The 22,292-nt window shown below is 38.9% G+C and overlaps 1 long non-coding RNA gene across 1 annotated transcript in view; it reads left to right on the top strand.

The window, feature by feature from the left end:
• Nucleotides 1-22,292, top strand: part of LOC144616677 (uncharacterized) — a 301,629-nt gene that overhangs the window by 224,034 nt on the left and 55,303 nt on the right. Inside the window, exons 9-10 of the long non-coding RNA XR_013556226.2 lie at nucleotides 11,807-11,923; nucleotides 13,087-13,267. This is a non-coding gene — a long non-coding RNA (uncharacterized LOC144616677). The remainder of the gene's footprint in view (nucleotides 1-11,806; nucleotides 11,924-13,086; nucleotides 13,268-22,292) is intronic.

Raw genomic sequence — 22,292 nt, 5'->3', positions numbered from 1 at the left:
ACTTAATTGCAATAAAACACAGAAACTTTGCTCTAAGGTAGCTCAATTTCTTCCCTCCTCCTTTGGGCTATTCCTGTCATATATATCATGCCTATATATGCTATAAGCCCAACAACAGTGCATTATAATTTTTACTTTCTACTATCTTCGTTTTTAAAAATTAGGAAGAGAAAGGAGAAAACATATTTAAAGGGCTTTTTATAATAATCCAAATATTGACTATTTGCAGTGTTCTTCCTGTGGTTTTGCATTATTGTCTGATGTCTTTTCTTTTCTCCCAAATGGTTCCGTTCCCTGCCCCCTTCTTTTGTTATTATTACATATATTATAAGTTTATAAACTATAAGTCTGCCATACAGTTTGAAAGTTATTGTTTCATGCAATTTTCTTTTAAATCAATTAAGAAAATGAAAGAAAAACATATGTATACTTCCTTTCTATCTATTTACTTGTATAATTATAATTACTTTTACTTGGGCGTTTTATTTCTTTAGATGCATTCAAATTGCCATCTGAGGGGTGCCTAGCTGGCTCAGTCAATAGAGCATGCAACTCTTGATCTCGGGGTCATGAGTTGGAGCCCCACGATGGGTGATTTCTTTTTGAGACTATATTTTTAAAAATTACCATCTGATATCATTTCCTTCCTTCTTCTCTTCTTAAATGAAGTCTAATTCATATACAGTGTTATATTAGTTTCAAGTGTACTAATATAATTTCATTTCATTTTGAAAACTTTCCTTTAGTGTTTCTTGTTAAGCAGATCCCTGTTAGCAATGGATTTTCTCAATCTGAGTTTATGTGGGAAAGCCTTTATTTTGCCTTCTGAGGAGAGCATTTTCCTGATCAGCTTCTAGTTTAGGGAAAGGAATAAAATAGATGTGTCACTTCGAGTGAAGAACATCACAGGCACAAGTGCACAAGGGCACCTTGGCTGACTGATGGGGAGGCGGGAGGGTTCCTATCCTAGATCTCACCCACTTGGAAGGAATTTGAACAATGTAGCGTGTGCTAGGGCTGCTGGAACAAAGTACCACAAATGGCACAGCTCCAAAAACAGAAATAAATTGTTTCACAGCCCTGGAGCCTAGAAGTCTAAAGTCAAGATTTCAGCGGATTATTTCCTTCTGAGGGGCATGAGAGAAGGATCTGTTCCATGCCTCTCTTCTGGGCTTGAAGACTCATTACTCTGATCTCTGCCTTCATGTTTACAAGGCATTTGCCTTGTGTGTGTCTGTCTCCAAATTTTTCTCTTTTATAAGGATAGAAGTCATGTTGGGTTAGGGCCCACCCATAATGATCTGATTTTAACTTGATTATCTCTGTAAAGACCCTATTTCCAAATAAGGTCATATTTTGAAGTACTGGAGGTTAGGACTGCAACGTGTGTGTGTGTGTGTGTGTGTGTGTGTGTGTGTGTGTGTGTTTGAATCTCATGTGTGTGTTGGGAGGGTGGCACAATTCAACCCATAACAAACGGTAAGGTTTTTTTAAATCAGTAAGTCTGTTACTCTTTGATTTTGAAATTCAACTTACATGGCATCTCTTCTATATAAGTAAAGTGCAGAATTGTGGAGTCCATCATTTTGATCAAGAGTCCTGTCTCCCCTCATCAAATATCTAACCCTAGCAGGGCTCACAAGTTCCTCCTTCAAACAGATTAAAAGAATGTTCTTGATTAGAAGAAAATGTAAGAATTTCAATTTATCAACTTGAGATAGGTAAAGTCTTCCTAGAAGGCTTAGGTTTGATGGTATAAAAATTAAAATAGGGAGGGTGGGTGATGGGTATTGAGGAGGGCACCTTTTGGGATGAGCACTGGGTGTTGTATGGAAACCAATTTGACAATAAATTTCATATATTAAAAAAAAAATTAAAATATCCCCAATAATCATTGAATAAGCAAACTTAAAAGATGTAATACATTTGGAGAAAGTCTGTGCAATATATATAACAGGGAAAGTAATTCATATTATTAAAAAGAATTTTTACAAATAAACAAGAAAAAGATAATCTATAAAAGTGCAAACACACAAGCTAAGTTGTTCAACTACCCTATGTTGTTGAACCATCAAGAAAATGCAAATGAAACCAACAAAATACTTTCAAGGTTTCTAAATTCTAAAACACATAGATAATAGTGTTAACCAAAATGCAGGGAAATAGGTTTCCCGTATGCTGTGTTTTGCAGTGTAGACTGGTAGAGCCATTTTGGAAGGCAAATTTTCAATATCTGTAAAAATATAAAATAGACATATCCTTTGGCAATTTCACTTCTAAGAAATCATCCATATATAAATATATATGTATATATATCATATGTATATATATTTGTTGATTTATGATTCTGGTTAAGATAACTAAGAGAAGTAAAAAAATTTAAATATTATTAGTAAGTGTGCAGGTTAATTAAATTTTTATGCAGTCATACTAGAAAGTCTGTGTGTGCACATGTGTGTCTATGAGCACATCTCAAAAATACATTTTTAAATTTTTTAATGTTTATTTATTTTTGAGAGAGACAGAATGTGAGTGGGTCGGGGGCAGAGAGAGAGGGAGACACAGAATCTGAAACAGACTCCAGGCTCTGAGCGGTCAGCACAGAGCCTGACTCGGGGCTCAAACTCACGAGCTGTGAGATCATGACCCGAGCTGAAGTTGGACACTCAACCAACTGAGCCACCCAGGCGCCCCTCAAGAATACATTTTTACATTAAAAAAAAACCCAAGCTGCAGGAAAATACACATGGTATAATCCAATTTATATAAGGGAATTGGGTATTTATATGAATGCTCTTATAAATGAAAGGGGATGAGATTGTCAAGACCTACTCCAAGATGTCAAAATGGGTTATCATAGGAGCTGAGAAGGAAATGAAGTGGAGACTGGGAGAGTCAGTGTTGGACTTTCAGGCTTTACTCTACGTCCTTATGTAATAATATCTTGAGTCTTTTGCAATGAGAGAAGATGTGTGTGTTTGTGTGTGTGTGTTGTGTAATAATAATATCTTAGCATAAAACCTAAAAATGGAATATCCACATATTTATCCTAAAGTTAGCCCTTTCCCCAAATTGCCTCTATCCCGGTGATGTGTGTTGTACAGATAAGCAACAAAGAAAATTCCAAATTTTTCTCAAGGGCAAATGAATCAGTTTCTGAAATCCATTCCCATTTTTGAGAAGTTGGAAGGACTAATTGGTGCGATATCCAGAGGTTGGGTGCCTCCTCTGATCTGAGTGAAGAAAGTCTGTGAGACAACCCAATGGTTGTTCCCACCTATTTTGGGGAGACCTATATAGAAAGCAACATTTGATGAAGACAAAGAACTATGGCAGCACTGGGTGTTATATGTAAGTGATGAAATCACTAAATTCTACTCCTGAAACCATTATTACACTATATGTTAACTAACTTGGATTTAAAATTAATTAATTAAAAATATATTAAATTAAAAAAAAAACAAAGAGCTATGGCAGATTCTCATTTCCCTTTCCCTTTATGGCAGGTTTACAGTTGTGTCTCTTTGTTTCCTTGCAAGCGTTTTAGTCCTTCCCTTTAATAACTAAGCCCTTCTTCTGCATCCTCTTTGATCCTTTTATTCTTTCTTCCTTGACTTCCTTACAATCTTCTCTTCACCTCTTCCCCCTTTTCTTCTTTACGTCTCTTCTACTGGGCTCCGGCTCATTCTTGTGCAGTGACCTCTTGAGATGGCAGCTGCTGCTTCCCTTCCCCCACTTTCCCTCCCCTCCCCTCCCCGCCAGGCAGATAGTGTACAGGTGCGGCCCCATCTGTCCCAGTGTGTGTCTCTGGTGATGCAGTAGTACACAGCGGCATCTCTCAGGGTAACCCGGGGCAGGATCAAGGTACTGGACTTTCTGTCTTTTGCGATGGTTAGAGAGGCCATTCCATTAGTCACATTGTCTTTTAGACCATGAATCAAATACTCTGGCCCGTGGTGGGGAATCTGTCGATACCAATATATGTACTCACTCCCACTGATTGTGGAGTGGTTGCAGGGCAGGCGTAGAGGTTCCTCTTCTGTACTCTCCATTGCATTTGGCTGTGTGGTCTTAGCATCACTCATAATACCTGAGGGGTTGAGAAACAATAGATTAGCTCTGGGTGGTCAGTTGTGGGTGCCTCTAAGGTCAGGTTCACAAGCACTCCCAGAACTCTCCTCTTGGCCTTGTCCCAAAACCTAAGCATTTCTGTGTGTGCTACACAGGATGAGAGAAATATTACTGGCATGTATTATTGATCCCTCCAGATCCACAAGGCCAAAGATAAATTTCTGTGTTCCATGACACTTGGTCTCAAGGACCTCAAAACTCCTTACAGCCTGAGAGCTGTGAGACTCAGGAGGTCTTCTGTAAATGGTGGGTATGATTTGCTCCTCACAATGATACTCAGAGATACTCTCTAGAGAAACATAGATGAACAGAAGTGTATAAATGCAAATTTTGCCAGCCATTTGGTAAGTATAGTGAGAGAAATAGAAGAAACAGATGCCTGCCTTTTGCTTTAGCTGAGAGAGTTCTCTTTATTAGACCTAGATCACTTACCTAAAGTTAGGAGAATAGCTAATCCCGTCAGTGATCTCATAGTTCAAGTGCAAACTGGAGTCCCAGGTCGCAGAGCTCAGGATCTGTATCTTAGCCTACAGTGGGGGAGGTCCCAGCAAGACCTAGGCAGCCAGTAGCACAGCCCTCTGCCAGGCAGCTTTCCAGTTGGGTGTTTCCAAGCCAAGCATCAGATGAACACAGAGCAGTCTCTTGATTGGGTCTAGTCCCACCCCTAGGATTAAACAAAAAAATTTAAAAGAGAACAAGGATATTTTCCCAATGTCCAGGCCTAATTTAAAGGGCTTACACTAAGATCCTTTTCAAGGCTCAAACTCAAATTGGCTATGTCTGAGTGCAGCTGAATGAGCAAAATCATCCCCAAAGAGATTATCCAACTCTCATTTGTGGCACAAGGCAAAACCCACCACTAATTGGTGACTTGATGTTCTGCTGAGCTGGTATGAATGTCTTTTAATCCAAGAAACCTATATTGAGCCCTGGACTGTATAAGGAAGACGAGAATTCCTATCTGTATGCTCAGCCAGAGGAAGTACATCTCAGGAGCAGTAACAGACAATTTAACTTCAAAAGTTAGAAACTTCTTTCTGGTTAAAAAAAATGGCCATAAGCTGAGCTAAAAATCCAATAACATTGGAAGAAAATATTTGCAAGTTTATGACAAAAATAACTTCACAGTTGTATGATACTACTGTGCGTACTCTAACAGGAAAAGAAAAAATTGGAATCCAGTGTAAAAGCCAAAGTGAAAAAAAAAAAAAGCCAAGGTGCCTGGTATTCAGGTCTTCCATGTTGGCTCCTGAAATGGTATTTTAAGCTTCTTCCAGACAGACGTTGTTGGATGCCTCTGGTCTTGATACAGAAACCAATGACTTGAATGGTACTTATTCCTATCCCACCTGAGCCCATCTTCAACACATATTTTCTCATCTCCAAGCCTAGTGGTGGTGTGCATTGAGGCCGCTAAAAAGAAGGAAGGAATGAGAAGAGATTATTTGAAATGAAGCCATTTTACAAGAGGTGGAAATAAACATAAAAGAGTTTCCCTATTTATTCTAAAGAAATGGTTGTTATTAAAGAAATGGGATAGAATAAAGTTAAAATTTTTCATCCTTCTCTGCTCTAATAACTAAGCTTATCACTTTACTATAGGAACCAATATTTGGCCATTAAAAATTAAACTATTAATCACCTCTCTCTTTTCTTCCCATGAGAGGTCCGCTCTTTGCTCTGCATTGGGTAAGAGGTTTACCTATGTCCTTGAAGCTGTGTTCTCATTCCACGTGAGATTATGAAGTGCAAGGTGACAGGGGAGGAAAGTAAAATTTTTGCGCAACTCAGTGATAATCTCCCCCTCAGTCTGGAAGGAGCTTTGATTTGCAGGTGTAACAGCCCCCTCTTGTGACCGTGTGTATGAACTTCTTTACTTAGAACTAGGAACCAAGTCTGTCCACAGTCTTTCAAGGTTTGTGTTTTAGGTCTAAAGTTAAATACCTTGTCTATGATACCTCCCTCTAGTGGAAGGCTCAGTGAAGACCTTCCTACCACAATACTCTGAGATGAAAGACTGAATTATTTTCAGTCACGCAGGGATTTTAGAACTATTTCTGTTAGGTTTTTTCTCCCAGAATTAGTTGTAAAACTCACTCTCAACCAAATTCTTTTCACTTCCCTTAGTACTTTCTTCTTCCTGTGTTTGAAGGCAGTTCCCAAAGCCTACATTGTTTGTTGTTTAGCATAGGATTTGGTGAAAAGGGGCAGAAAAAGGAAACTATTAGCAAATAATGCATTGTTTTAGGCAAGTCGCTTTTCTAAGGGGAACAGAGGGGATCTATCTGGCAGGTTATCTCACTAATGCTGACTAGGTAATTCCATGTTAACTGGTTAAAGTTTACATTCCTGGAAGGTTGGAACTACAGTTAGGTTAGGGATTAAGTCTTGGTTTACTGATGTGGGGTTTAGCACAAGTGACTCCATTTTGAGCCTTCTGTTTCCTTTTTAACAAGCCTAACTGTTTAGGGACAATTAGAGAAGCACTGGGTGGTTTACTTTAACCCAAGATACAAATGTAATACTTGGCAATCTCAGGGAACAATATTGTTTTATACACTGAGCTCAATTAGGAGAACATTTTTTTAATAGAAAGGAAGTTTACATTAGAAAGTCTCAACTGGGCTACCACAGTGCCTTCCTTCTTCCTGTCAGTGGTTCATGGGTTTTTCCTAAGCCTCTAAGCAGGTGGCTGCCTTTGTGGAGCTCCAAGGTTTTTGTTCATCTTCCACTATTATTTTTATTACCGTGGAACTACTGAGAGCACAGAAATACACCGCCGAGTCTGCCAGTTGTACGAGAGAGATGGTGAGAGCGATGGATTTTTCTGTCTTTTGAAAGTTCATGGAGAGGCGACCCTGCTTTGCATTTGGCTTGCTTTCATCCTGGTAAATGAGGAAATGCATCCTTCCACTGGGAAGCTGTTTGTACCAATACAAAGTATAGTAATTACTCCAACTGGTTTCATACTTGTACTCCATGGTGGCAGCTTTTCCTTCCTGAATTATTACCGTATTCTGCATTTGGATCACTCTCTCAGCCATGCCGGATCCTATGGAAAAAGAAAGGAAGTTTGGTTCTCTGAAATGTCTCAGATGGGTCATGAGGACTGGATTAATTTATGACACAAGGAGAAAGAAAAGAACCACATAGCATTTCATTTGCCCATCATCTCTCTTCCCTCTTAATATCCCTGTCCGTTACAGCTTGCAGAGTCCCATTCTCGAACTAGAAGAGGCAGCTGAGGCCTCATGTTTACGGCCACTCTTACTGAAGCCAAAGGAGGCCAGGAATGCCCACAGCAGGCCAGGGCAGAGCATGATAGAAATTCTTCTGGTTGAAATTTCTCTTGGTCTCACTCCAGTCCAGAGACCAGCTCTTATCTGAGTCTCTGAGTGTAGGGTTCCTGGGGCTATAAGATGTTTCTGTCCCCAAATAGGAAGTAAGGTTCACAAGTGGGATGTCCCACTGCTATATGCAGAGACTGAAAATCTATCCCACCGCAAACCTCTGCTTTGCCTTGATGTTCTTCTGTAGCAATACACTTGAAAAATGGCTATTCTATCCAGCAAGGTATAAAAATGAAGTTTAATTATCTTTTTGTTATTGAATTCTCACTTAATATTATTGTGATCAGAGACTATATTCTGAATGATTTAAATCCTTTGCAACTGATTAAGTCTTGGTTTAAGATCCTGAATATAGTCAACTTTGATCAGTATTCTGTGGGCATTTGAAAAGAATATATATTCTGTTGTTTGAGGTTAAAGTGTTCTGAGATATGTAAAGTAGGTAAAGAATATTAATTGTGTTGGTCATATTTTCTCTACATTTCTACTGAGACATGTGTGTTAATGCCTGCCACTGTGGTTGTATATTTGTTTGTTGATTTTTACATCAACAAATTCTACTGGTTTAATTCTACTGATTTATGTTTGATATATTTTGAAGCCATGCTATTAGGTGCATATAAAAATAGAATTGTTCTTCTATCTTCTTGGTAGATTGTGCACTTAATCATTTTGAAGAGTTGTTCTATATCTCTAATAATTCCTGGTTTAATGTCTACTTTATCTGATATTGGTATAGCTCCTCAGCTTTCTTTTGGCTAGGGACTCCCACAGTCTTGTTATCCATATGCAACAGAATGAAACTGTTATCTCTGCCTCCCACCGTACTAAAAAATTAACTTGAAATGGATCAATGACCTCAATGTGCAAACTAAAACCATAAAACTCTTAGAAAAAAAACATAGATGTAGATCTTTGTGACCTTGAATCGGGCAATGGTTTTAAAATACGACATCAAAACACAAGTAACTAAAGAAAATATAGATAGATTAGACTTCATCAAAATTAAAATCTCTTCTACTTCAAAAGATACTATCAAGAAGGTAAAAAAGAGAACCCCCAGAATGGGAGAAACTATCTGGAAATCATATATCTGTTAAGGGTTGAGTATCTGGAATATATAAAGAACAACTTAAGGATAAAAAGACAAATAACCCAAGGAAAAATTTAATTTTAATAGGGTTTTCCTAGACTGCTAGGGTTGGTGGAGATAAAGGTGACAGGGAATGTTACTTTCCCGAATATACTATACATATTTTCACTATATTTTCTTTTATATAATTTTTATTTTCTATCTTGTGTTTTTATTTCCTATTCACAAATCCAAAAGTAATTTGTATTACAAATATTTTCACTACTCTTAGCTTTCCTTTATAAATATTATTTTCTTTTGCCTTATAAAGGAGTTGGTGACGTTTCTTCCCTTCTAATTTGAATCATTTGTTTAAAATAGTTATTACTTTCCTTTCATAAAGGAGCATTGGGAAAAATGGAAAAATTTCATACCATTGCTGATGTATATATAGACCTATGAGGAATGAAAGAAATCGGTGGTATGTTTGGGCAAAATCTCAAAACTCATGAGTAGTATCAGTTGAACCCTGAGTATAGACATTCCTCAAAAACTTTCCCAGTTATTTCTGGTGAGCAGAGGAGAGAGGCAGAGTTACATGTTGCTATCTCTTCCTGTTTATCCTACTCAAAAACAGTGTCTGACACACAGCAGACAGTAAATATTTGTTGAATGTAGAATAGTTGCAATGTGAAAAAGTTTTGCTGGAATTTTTCTGATTGCTCCTTGAATTGTATCTTTTATAATGAACACCCAATACTTTGAAGATGGATTGTACAAAGGAGAATGGCCATAAACGTTACATGAAAAGTATATTTTATATGTTAGACTGATACGGAGGCATTTGCAGATGGATCATCTAGAGTAAGAATATTTATAGTAAATGGTTATCTTTGAGCAGCGGAATTTTAAATGACTTTAATTTTTCTATCACATTTTCTATACTCTCAAAAGTGTCCATAATGAGCATGTGTTAGTTTTCATAATTATTTAAGGCAATATTTTTTTTCTGAAGGCCTTCCACATTGTCACCCAGAAGAGTTTTAGATCTCTTTGGCACATTATGAACCATGTAAGATTTCAATGAAAGTAACTTAAATACCCCAATGAGGTTATTCTTACAATTTATTTATTGACTTAAAAACACTACTATTTCTCTAGAATATAATATATTGGAGCTAGTACAAATTGCAGTAGCTCATCTTGAGTTATTGAAAATGGAATTTTTAATAATCACAATGATGAGATCTCTGCATTCATTTCAAATTGGAAATAAACACATTACGGCAAGCCATTCAATCCCAAACCTGCTCGAGGACAAAGAATGTGGCTGGGTCCCCAGCTACAGGCTGCAGGTGCCTGAAGAGTTCTATATAACTACTAAACAGAAATCCAAGGCTGAGTTTCCTGACTGGGTGGCTGTGATATGCAAGAAGGCACATTCAACTTTTTTTTTCAACAGTACTGTGAATCTCCTGTCCTGTTTTCTATCAACATTTGAATGAGTCTGTTAGAAATGTAGAGTCTTTCTCTGCTTCCTTCCTGTACCAAGGAAATAATTCAAAGCCCTGTCAGTATAACTGTACTTGATAACAGCTATTTTTCTCTCCCAGACATTCAGAATTGAAGGACTCTGCCCCACATCCTTTTTTTTTGGCCACTCACCCCTGTTGAAGCAATGAAGCTGAGTTACTGGATAATTTTCAGAATTTGCAATTTATTTTTAGAGTCTGTAGGAAACTTGAGAACCAGAATGACCCTCTTTTCCTTCCCCAGACTTGTGATGGATCCTTCCAGAAACCCTTGGACTCACAGTGTCAGCATCTGTGACAAATCTTAGATAAATATATTAATAAGAAACATCCTTTTTTTTTGCCAACTTCCTCAGAATTATACCTAGCGAATAAAAGTGTATGAATTAACATCTCTGTCAGGAGCGTCCAATCACGTCATCGCTAGGAACAGAAAATAGAAGCCATGAAAATATAGAGTTCTACAATAAGGCTGCCCTGACTTAAGTACCAAAGTTTTCCTGAAACAATCTTATTGTTTCATGAGCCATTGAAACTCCAGCTTCTTGAATTATTGTTAATGTATATAAACTTAAGAACACTATTGTGGGATCTCAAGAAACTTAACAGAAGACCATGGGAGAAGGGAAGGGGAAAAAATAGTTACAGAGAGGGAGGAAGGCAAACCATAAGAGACTCTTAAATACAGAGAACAAACTGAGGGTTGATGGGGGGGGTTTGGTGGGGGAGAGGGGGAGGTGGGTGATGGGCATTGAGGAGGGTACCTGTTGGGAAGAACACTCTTGTGGTTATGTTAAAAAGGAATCTCTTTCTGGGGCGCCTGGGTGGCTCTGTCGGTTAAGCGTCCAACTTCAGCTCAGGTCATGATCTCACGGTCCGGTCCGTGAGTTCAAGCCCCGCATCGGGCTCTGTGCTTACCGCTCAGAGCCTGGAGCCTGTTTCGGATTCTGTGTCTACCTCTCTCTCTGACCCTCCCCCGTTCATGCTCTGTCTCTCTCTGTCTCAAAAATAAATAAATGTTAAAAAAAAAAAATTAAAAAAAAAAAAAGGAATCTCTTTCTTTTTGAGTACTCCACTTCAAATTTTTAACTCCACACTCAACTTGAAGTTGTCCCTGCTCAGTGAGATGTCTCCCTTTCTGTATTTGCTCTTGCTCCCCGCAACAACAGATGGCTGTTTGTTATTCAGTGCTTGCTAGGCTTACTGTGTGGATAGGTAGCCTCTGTTATCTTGGTGCAGTGTCAATCTTAGACTGATCCATGTACCTGGTCCTTGGATCTTGGATTTTCTCAGCATTAGGACCTCTGCTCCTGTGTCAGCCAAACACCACATGTTTCTCTATGCGTCTTGTGTAAGAAAATGTTCTGCCTCTTCCTCATTGTGTAAGCAGAGTTAGGGGGTCCTCAGAAAAAGAAAGATGAAGCATAGCTTTCAAGACACAAGAGAAATCATTTCAGGCCCGCATCTATTTTTGTGATTTATGCCCAACAGGACTACTTGCCCAAGCATCCTGCTTGCAGAATTTCCGAAAAGGTGTTGGAAATTAAAAAGAAATGCAAAAACCTCAGTAGTTAAAGATTTTAAGGAAACAAAGGGAATGCAAAAACTAGCAGTCTCTCCAAAGCCCAACATATCAGATATGATAAATCAGTAGTAAAACTCCCAGTGCTTTTTCAAAAGTAAGGATTGACCTAACACACATTCTTGAATCATTTTTGCAGGATTTAAGCCCCTTTGAGCCTCAAACACCAGGCTAACTGGAGCAGAGAATTGAAGATACTGACCCTTGCTGGCCTTCATGACTTCAATCAACTAGGACCTGGACTCTGCCGTCTTAGGTTGGCTTCTGTCACAATTCTATACTGAACTCTCCTTTGTCAAGCCCCTTCGTGAATATGCAGAGAGTCATGCTTTGGAAATTATTCCCTGTGACCTCCTTATTTGCTGCAAAGAAAGATTACTTTGTATGACGACTCCCCCCTCCGTGTAGTCTCTGTTAACTCACCAGCGAGAGAACTCATGCTTGTTCAGTTACAATTGGTAGCAGAATGATTAATGGAACTGTTATAGGATTTTCAGCTCAGGATGTTTTCCTGCCCCTTCGACAAAGGTAGATGGCTTTTTCCTTGACTATTCTCTCTGTTGCAGTGGATCTTAACTGTGCCCTAGGGGTGTGTGTGTGTGTGCGCGTGCGTGTGCGTGTGTGCATAGGCGTGTATGCACACATGTGACAGAATTTGCTCTTTATCCCCATGCCCAACAGCCTCAGGCTTTTCCTTTCTGTGAGAGACTGACCTGGGCAAGGTTCTTAGGTAAGGGACTTTTGCCTCCTGCTGTCACAGCCAATCACATGGTGCAGACCAACATCTCTGATGGGGCTCCCTCTGTCACCCTCTCTGCTCCCATTTTTGCGAGCACAAGGTGGAGATCTGTGAAAATGGTCCCACCAGTGAATACAGACTCCTCTTGAGTCTGTGACTCCCTGCAGTTCTACATTGTCATGAGAGCCCTCACTCAGTCTTGTGGCTGATTTCTTCTTGCTTATAAGGCAGCCAGCTCCTGTTTTACCTATGGTCTGCTACTGTGGTGCCAGTCCAGATGCCTACTTGTCCTTGGAGTACCCTGTTCCTGTTTGGAATCCAGCCTACTTGGTTTCCTTGTGAATTCAGGTCTCTAATAGGTAAAAGCAAAGTTATGATTTTGCTGTTTATCTAGTTTTACATGGTAGGGTGGATATGACACTCTTTCATGCTTTATATATCTTATGACAAATTGGAACCCTGTCCATCTTCCAGTGCACCTAAAATTGAAATATTGGCATCAGGAATGCAGCACTGCAAAATATATAATCATTGTAAGTCACAATTCATAATTGAAATATCTCCTTCCTATTCAATCAGAATAGGACAGCGCTGTTTTACCTTCTGCTGGTTGTATTTTAACTTCTACTGATCGCTAAACCCCCTTTAAGAAAATGAGCCTATTTATATTTTATTTTTAGGAATTTTGTAGAAACTAGAATCTTCATTGGATCTTTGCTGAAGAAGGAACAGGCAAGTTCCAGAAGGGATCTTTGCTGATTCTGTGATTTCAGCTAGATTCCCATGATTGGGAATCATGGGAGTAAATCTGGATCCAAGAAGAATAAATCCCAAAGAAACACTGCAAGGCCGAGGAATCAGGTAATGATAGTTTATTCTGGCCCAGATGGGCTCTTTCTGGGACCTTTAAAAATAGGTCCTGAAGATGAGCTTATGGATAGTATAGATATCCAGGGAACATCTTCTCTATTATTATTCACCTTGGTCTTGATTCCACAGATCATGAGGAGGAATATTTTGTAATATATATAAGGGAACTTGGACACAGACACTTCCCTTAAAGCAATTAGAAACAACTGAATGGTTTTACCTAGAATCTAATTTTTATTCTCGGAATGAACAAGTAATTGACGACACCAATGGGAGTAAGTATTCAACAAGCATAGCAATCCTAATTTCAGTACACAAAGATACAATTTCAGGGGAGGAAGGTCCAAATTGTCCAGCAACAGGTAATAACCACAAAAAAGTTGACACTTGATGTATTTCATTTTTGATTCTCATAAGTTGTCAAAGCCTTAGGTCAGGGCACACCGTGAAGAAGAAAGGAGGTGAATGATTTGGCACTGTGTCAGACCTGCAGACATGTGAGATAGGGTCTCTTCATTATCCTTAGCAGAGGATTCCTAGGAGGAATTTTGGGGAAAATGACTCATCAGAATCGAAAGACCAGTCCTGTGGACTTGACAAAAAAACAAAACAAAACAAAACAAAAAACAAAAACAAAAAAAACCATTGGGAAGTAGGTGACTGAATAAAAAAAAAACCTTCTGTGATTTAGAATCTGCAATCTAACTTTTCGTTTTCCATGAACAAGTCAGGTAGATACAAACTCAACTGCAGACCCTAGAGTATATAGTAGTGCCTCATCACATGCATCCTTTAACTCAGTGATGATTAATTAAAGCTTGTGATGGCCACGTGACTGTAGGGGGACTCCATTCAACAGACCGGCTACTTGGAGTATGGGAGTCAAAGGGCATGGTAAGCCAAACTGAAGTTGGCAAGGGTTAGAATGAAATGCAGTCAAACAGGTAAGAAAACGTGTCTGGTCCAGAATAGGTTACTATCCTACTTAGTGTGATATGCTTCTGTCCTGTCCATAGTCTTAGCTGAGGTTCCGTTTCTCTGGTTGGTCTTCAAGGCATCCCAGCATATAAATTTCTATTTTGTGTGCTTGTTTTTCCCCAGTGTCTTCTCTGATTTATAATAAGAAATATGTATTTGGTCTTTAACCCCATTCATGGCACAGAGCTCTTAAGATCTTTGGAATTTCCTGTGATAAGAGCTTTGAAGGTGTCTTTTATGTTAATGAGGTGACTTTTGGAAAGCGCTTAGGCAACCTAAGGATGGGGACTGCTGCTGGGGACCAGCCTTGTGATTCATTTGGAGCTTTCAGTACCCACCCCCTACACCCTCCAGGGAGAGGAGGAGGGCTGGAGGCTGCCAATGGCCAGTGACTTAATCAGTCATAGCTGAGTGATGAAACCTTTGTAAAAACCCAAAAGGACAGGGTACAGAGATCTTCTGGGTTGGTGAACACGGGGAGGTGCTGGGAGAGTGGCTGAGAGAGCATGGACGTTCCGCACTCCTTCCCTATACCTTGCCCTCTGCACCTCTTCCATCTGGCTGTTCCTGAGTTCCTGACATCCTTTTCTAATAAACCAGAATCTAGTAAGTATAACATTTCTCTGAGTTCTGTGAACCACTCTAGCAAATTAATGAGACCTGAGGAGGAGGTCATGGGAACCTCTGCTTTAGCCAGTTTGTCAGAAGTACGATAGCAACCTGGACTTGCAACTGGCATCAGGGGTCTAAGGAAGGTGTTGTTGGAATCTCTCATCTCTAGTAAGTTGGTCAGAAGTACAGGTAACAACGTGGGCTTTCAACTGCATCTGAAGTGGTGGGGAGCAGTCTTGTGGGACTGAGCCCTCAACCAGTGGGATCTGTCTCCAGACAGATAGTGTCAGAGTTGAGCTGAATTGTAGGATCCCCAGCTAGTGTCTGGACAATTGCTTGGTGTCGTGGGAAGTCCCTCCCACCCCCACAATGGAGTTGAGTCCAGGAACTCAAAAAGAACTATCTGCCCCAAAAGATTGAGTTGAGCAGGTATAAAATCTAGAATAATCAAATATAATTTTAAAATACTGTCCTTCATGTGCTGCTTTAGTTTAAAAATGCCATACTCCCTGGGAAGAAATAGATATACGATGACATCTGAGGACTGTGACTTTTGCAAATGGTCCTGAGTGGTCCCAGAGCCAGCTGTGAAAGAGTACTTCTTGGAATGTATTTAACAACTTCCTTTCTGGATCTTATCTTACACACTGTAACTGCCAGCTGCTAACACATGTCTGGGTAAAGTTTGAGACTTCCCTGGGAGTACAAGAACAGGAAATTGCCACAGGTTGAGTTCTGGCTTTTTGTAAGGCCATCTCTGAGACAAGAGAAATATGTTGCAGTCTTCCAAGTATGATAATAATGTGATGAGCCTGATAGTTTTACCTGCTTTCTGGAAATTCACAGAATATTGACCCTGTGTTGCACTGGTTTCTGTATCTGTGTGCTGGGGAATGAGGAAAATTCTCTCCCTTCCGGGAGGCCTTTTGCACCAATGCAATACATAACATATAACCCTGGCATCATATGAACAGTCTAGTTTCACAATCTTGCCCTCCTGCCTAGATGGTGTTGGTTGGGATTGAATGACATTTTTGGACACGCTAGATCCTGTAGACAGAAAAAATAACAAGACTGATCCCCTGAACTGATCTGTAAGGGAGCTGGCTACCAGGGTATGAGTTAAATCTTCGGTCAAGGCAGAAGGAGTAAAAACTCTGGTTCCTTTCTCCTTCCTTCTATTTTCTCAGGAATGTCTGTCGTAGTTAGCCATTGTTCATCCCCTCTGCTCCCTACCTCCAATCCCCCCTCAATCCTAAACTGTCCTCAGCTTCACTAGCAGCAACTATCCCTACCAAGGAAGACAGAGGCCACCAGTGCCCATGATATGCTGAGAAGAGTCATGTTGGCACCTCTATCTCTAGGAAAGGAATCTTCTGCTCGGAGCCTGGGATTCATTCTTATTCAGTTTTTTGTAAAGCTCAACCTAGAATTGGTGGAGAGGGACACTGCAGCTGTTTCAAAACAGGTTTGATAGGGAAAGGTTGTCAGATCATATCCTGCTCACACTTGCACGGACTAAGTTTAGCTGTTCGTTGTGTTTAAGATAGCTGCTTTCCTCCTGAAAAAGCTGTTCAGTTATTCTCCAGAAATTTGGGGGCCATGTACATTTATTCTCAGATTTGGTTTGACATTAAAAATATATAATACCTGGCTCAGTCGGTTGAGCATCCGACTTCGGCTCAGGTCACGATCTCACCGTTCAGAGTTCGAACCCTACATCAGGTTCAGTGCTGACAGCTCAGAGCCTGGAGCCTGTTTCAGATTCTGTGTCTTCCTCTCTCTCTCTGCCCCTCTCCTGCTCGTGGTCTCTCTCTCTCTCTCTCTCTCTGTCAAAAATAAACATTAAAATTTTTTTTTTTAAAATATAATACCTGTGTTTTCTTTCCCAAATAAAAAAAATATATTTTATTTTTTAAAGTTTATTTATTTATTTTTAGAGAGAGAGCATGCGCACATGCATGAAAGAGAGGGGGGAGGGCAGAGAGAGAGAGAGAGAGAATCCCAAACTGCCCCAGTGCAGAGCCCGACTTGGAGCTTGAACTCACAAACCATAAGATCATGACCTGAGCCAAAATCAAGAGTCAGATGCTTAACCAACTGAACCAACCGGGCACCCCAAAGAAAAAATATTTTAAATTAAAATACCAAGGAGGATCTCCATCCTTGTATAGGGGTAGATAGATATTTTTACAACATGGAATTTCATGGTAATACTGGTAGCCATGCATTCTTTTCTGTTTCCTTTCCTGCTCAGTTCATGTTTTCAAACACTTTTCTTTGAAGTCCACTCTCTTATCTGATTATCTGTATTTCGGATTAGGCTTCTGGTTGTGATCTAAGTAACTACATTTCATTAGACAAAAGAAAATTTCCATTTTATTCAATGTTATCTGCCCTGGGCCCAGCTATAACGACAGATCATGTCTATGATAAGATGTTATTTCCCTGATTCCAGGTCACTAACCAGTCTGTGAGATTTGGCAAAAATAACCTTTTTTGCTCTATTCTCGCCTCCAGCCCCTCACACTGCCCAACTAAAAAAAGAAATCTTGGAACCACCATGCCATGTTGGTCATCTCCCACAATTTTATTTAAAGAAATTAGACTCATTTGCAATGACCACTTTTGGTTAACAATAAAAATAGTAAATAAATAGCCCAATAAAAACAGTAGATAAAATTTACTGAACACTTAACATGTTCTAGGAACTTCATGCATGTGATCTTACTTAATCCTTGCCTTGAGGCAAGGCACAAGGAAACTTGTGAGAAATTATTACTCCTCCCACCCCAGAAACTTGCTTAATATGACAGAGCTAGTGAATGATGGACTTGGGACCCAACAGCTTTTTGAGACTGAACTTGATTACATACTACTTGTCACCTACCCCCCCTTCTGCTTCTCTTTCTTTCATGTTTTATTCCAAGTTAAAATAGAAAAATTACTTAACTCTTGAGTTGAAAGAACTGTTACTGTTGTCGAGAGATGTAGAAACTAAACAGCTTTTATCCAGCTTATTTTTTAACTCAATTTTATGGGATCTAAGTTATGTAATGTAAAGTCACGTTTCAAATGTAACACTTAGAGAGTTTAACAAATGTATACTCCTGTGTAACCACTACACCAATTAACGCATAGATTATTTTTTATCACCCTATCGGTTTCCTTATGATCCACTGTGCTCAGTGCCTTCCTTAGAGACAGAGATGGAAAAAAATCATACCACTTGTATGATTTTTGTATTAAATTTGCCGTTTTCTGGAATTTCTTATACGTGAAGTAACCGAGGAGGTACTCTTTTGTGCCTAGCTTCTTTCAGAGTAATGGTTTTTTTTAATGTTTATTCATTGTTGAGAGAGAGAAAAAGAGAGAGTGAGTGGGGGAGAGGCAGAAAGAGGGGGACAGAGGATCTGAAGCAAGCTCTGTGCTGACAGCAGAGAGCCCAATGTGGGGCTTGAACTCACGAACTGTGAGATCATGACCTCACCTGAAGTTGGACACTCAACCAAATGAGCCACCCAGGTGCCCCCTTTAGAATAATGTTTTAAACATTCATACACATTAATGAATGAATTGGTCATTTATTTTTGTTGCTGAGTAGTATTCAATTTTGTGAATATATCAGTTTCTTTATTCCTGTCCATGTTCTTTCTTCTGCCATCTCCAATCTGCTGTTGAGACCATCTCACGAAACATTCAGTTTTTATACTCTTAAGTTCTAAGATTTTCATTTGTTTCCTTTTTTATGGTTTGCATTTCTTTGCTGAGATTTTATTTCTGTTCACTTACTAAGAACATTTTGATTCGATTTTTGGGATATATATTCTTTTAGTTCTTTGTACATAATTGCTTAGCACTTTATAATATTTGTCTGCTAAATTCAATAACTTGAGCCATCTAGAGTTATTTTCTTCAAAATTTTATTTATTTATTCATTTATTTACTTATTTTTGAGAGAAAAAGAGAACACAAGTGAGCAAGGGGCAGAGAGAGAGAGGAGCAGGGCGCATCTGAAATAGGGCACAAGCTCACCAGAAGTGGGGCTCGAGCTCACCCCATTGGGACTCGAACTCATGAACTGTGAGATCATAACCTGAACAGAAGCCACATGCTTAATGACTGAGCCACCCAGGTGCCCTCCCAAAGTTAGTTTCTATTTGCTTTCTTCTTGACTGTGAGTCATATCATATGCATGACCAAGCTAGGACACCATGATGATGTATGGTGAACTTTGCTGCTTTTTTTTCTCATTCAGTGGGACACCTGTTTTGTCATGACTCTTTGATTCACCATCTCTCAGTAACATCATCAAGAAGATGGGACCTTCACCACTCTTCTGCCTGTACCAGTTTAAAGAATATAAAGTCATTTTTTTTTTTTACTTTATTTTTGAGAGAGACAGAGAGTACAAGCGGGGGGTGGGGGCAGAGAAAGAGGGAGAATCTCAAAGAGCCTCAGCCCTGTCAATGCAGAGCCCAAAGGTGGGGCTCATGAGATCCTGAGATCTCATGACCTGAGCTAAAATCAAAAGAGTTGACTAACTCAGCCTGAGCCACCCTGGCGCCCTAGGAATATAAAGTCTTTGAGGAATTGCAAGTTTTTGAGTCTTGCGTTTCTTGGATGGTCAAGGATTGAGGTCTCATGGCTTCTCATGCCTGATCAGAACATAGAAAACAGAACATAGAACATGATATCTCAATCTCATAAAAGGAAGGGTGATTTTCTCCCCTCCTTTACTCAAAACATAAACATCACCACATAGTTACAGAACATTTCCCACACTTCCTCTTGCGTCTGGTTTTCAAAACGATCCCTCCCAGGACAGAAGGATGACCCAGTTCCTGCCCTCAGGCTGCAGTCACTGTTATAAGCCTCTCCCAGACTGAATCCTGTACTCCCAGGCCCACTGCCACAACAGAGTGCCCAAAACCATTTTCAGGAGGGTCTCCATCCTTTGGCTCCCCAGCAAATCCAGTGGACCAAGTCAGCTTCTGAAGGGGCTTCCTCAGCAACGGTTAAGTTCCGAGTGAGGCCTGTTTGCAATTGTTTCCAGAACACTGTAACTTTGGAGGACAACCAAGCAGAGAGACATCACAGCTCTTTCACTCTTCATACAGAACTACATACCTCTAGCTAGAATACTTTCAAAGCAATTCTTCCCTGTGGCCAAGCTGAGAAATGTTGATTAAAATGGATTTCGGCTTTTCTTTAATAAGTTTACATCTAAGATATGTCTTTTTCTTGCTGTAAGGAAGAGCCTATCAATCTACTGGGTTAGAGAGAGAATTACTCCAGGATGAAGAGAAAAAGGAAAATCAAGGGAAAAATATGTATGCAATTATATATAAACATATGTATGCATATATGAAAACAGAATAATATTTCAAATAGTATAACATTTCACTGTACCATTTGCTTGTTCAGATCCCTTTTAGTGCTCATTAATGCCTTTAGGATAATGTAAAGGCCTCTTAAAATGGCTTATAATTATTTTCACAAAGTGGATTCTGCTTATTGCTTTAGTTTTATATTTACTGTTGCCTATTTTGAGTTGTATGCTCCAGACACTCTGAATTCCTTTAATGTAATTCTCTAATTTTGTCTTTATACTTTTGCACATTCTATTTCTCTTTCTGTAATAGTCTGCCTGACTCCCTCTTTGACGAATGCTTTTATAAGTCCTAATTTAGATGTCACCTCTCCCAGGTAGCCTTCCCTTTAGACGCCTCTGTTAGGTAGTTTAATTTTATTTGCCTCCTGTGATAGCTTTGATTACCCTATTTTGTAACACATCGCACAATATTACATGATTCCTGAAGGCATACACAATGTCTATTTCTTTTCTGATTGCATCTCCTATGTTGAAGTCTAAGGCACATGTTGGGTGTCAAATGAATGAACTATTATAAGAATCTCAAGTCAATAGAGAACACATTTGGCAAACCCACAAAGATTATGATTGCTCATTTGTAAAACTGAGATTATGGCTGCTTTGCAGTGTTAGTTTGAGAAATATAAATAAAACAATGTATAATGTTATTCATGACATAATCTTGGCCTTCAGTGCTGACATTCACTATGATCTTTATTGCCTTGTATGTGTTGTTCCTACTTTTAAGATCACTTCCATCACTTCTTCTGTCCTGCAACCTGATTAACTCCTACTAAACCTCCTGTCTTAGCTTGGGCATCACATCACAGACTCTACACTGTCTTTGACTCACTACTAAGGCTGGGTGGGGATAGAATGCTATATGCCTTCAGATCACCCTTTGCTTTCTTAAGCTTAGTCCTTGATTCACTTTAGAGTACAAATCGAGTGACAGAAGATACTATACTCTGCATTTTCTCACAGCTCTTTTTAAGTTCTATGTGTGTAGAACTTAGCGGGTACTCAATGAATAATTGTTGATTGATCAAATGAATAAAATCTGAGAGCAGCGTTAGCTGGAAATTTTTGTCCTTGCATTACTCATGAATACTTGAGTATGAATGAATTACTCCTGATATAAGATGCTAAAAAGCTGATCATTTGCTCACGATGACCTAGCACACTCATGACGAGGTCAATGGTAGAAAGCAACTCTTTATTAATGTCACTTCTCAAGTGTATCAAATAAGAAAAGGCTATAGACTGATGAGTGTGGGAATTAATAAAATGTGAACGTTGTAGTATAAAGAGCTTGAACAAGAATAATAGGGATGAGATTGTATAAAGCATTCTCTTTTCTAGTATGACTTCTTATATCGTCTTAGGAATGTAGAAAATACATCAATCTACTGCCTTATTATAGCCTCTCTCATACATAGACATGAACTAGGGTAAATATAAATGGCACTCAGAGTGAAAACTGTCCATTGTAATGGAACTTTATAACTAAATTTGAATAATTTATAAATCATGTTAAATATATCTAAAGATAAGAAAAGGTATTTGATTTATTGACTTAGGATGTTAGAAATAGTTTTGTTAAGAAGAGGAATGTATAATAACTAGACTTTTATCCATATTTCCATATATTTTGAAATTTAGATGGACTGCATTGTATCACTTATATATGAAATCTTTTTTTAAAAAGTTGAACTCATAGAAAGGAGTGAAAAAGTGGTTGTGAGGGGCTGAGCAGTAAGAGAAGTAGGGAGAGGTTGGGGAAAATCTATTAAAAATAAATGATAAAAAATTGAATTCATAATAATAGATAGCATATAATAATTATTAGAATACACATATAGATAAATAGTATGTGTTATGTAAAATAATACATAATATTATGTCATGTTATGTATTTTTCCCCAGCCATGCCCTGCCGTTGTGGAATATACATATGTGGAATATACATATATACATACAAGGATATATATACACAATATATGTACAATATATAGTGATATAATATGATGAGCATCTGAGACTTGCTTTGGC

Source organism: Panthera onca, chromosome B3, assembly GCF_046562875.1.
Source record: "Panthera onca isolate mPanOnc1 chromosome B3, mPanOnc1 haplotype 2, whole genome shotgun sequence".
NCBI lineage: Eukaryota > Metazoa > Chordata > Mammalia > Carnivora > Felidae > Panthera > Panthera onca.
This window is presented reverse-complemented; position numbering and strand designations above follow the sequence as displayed.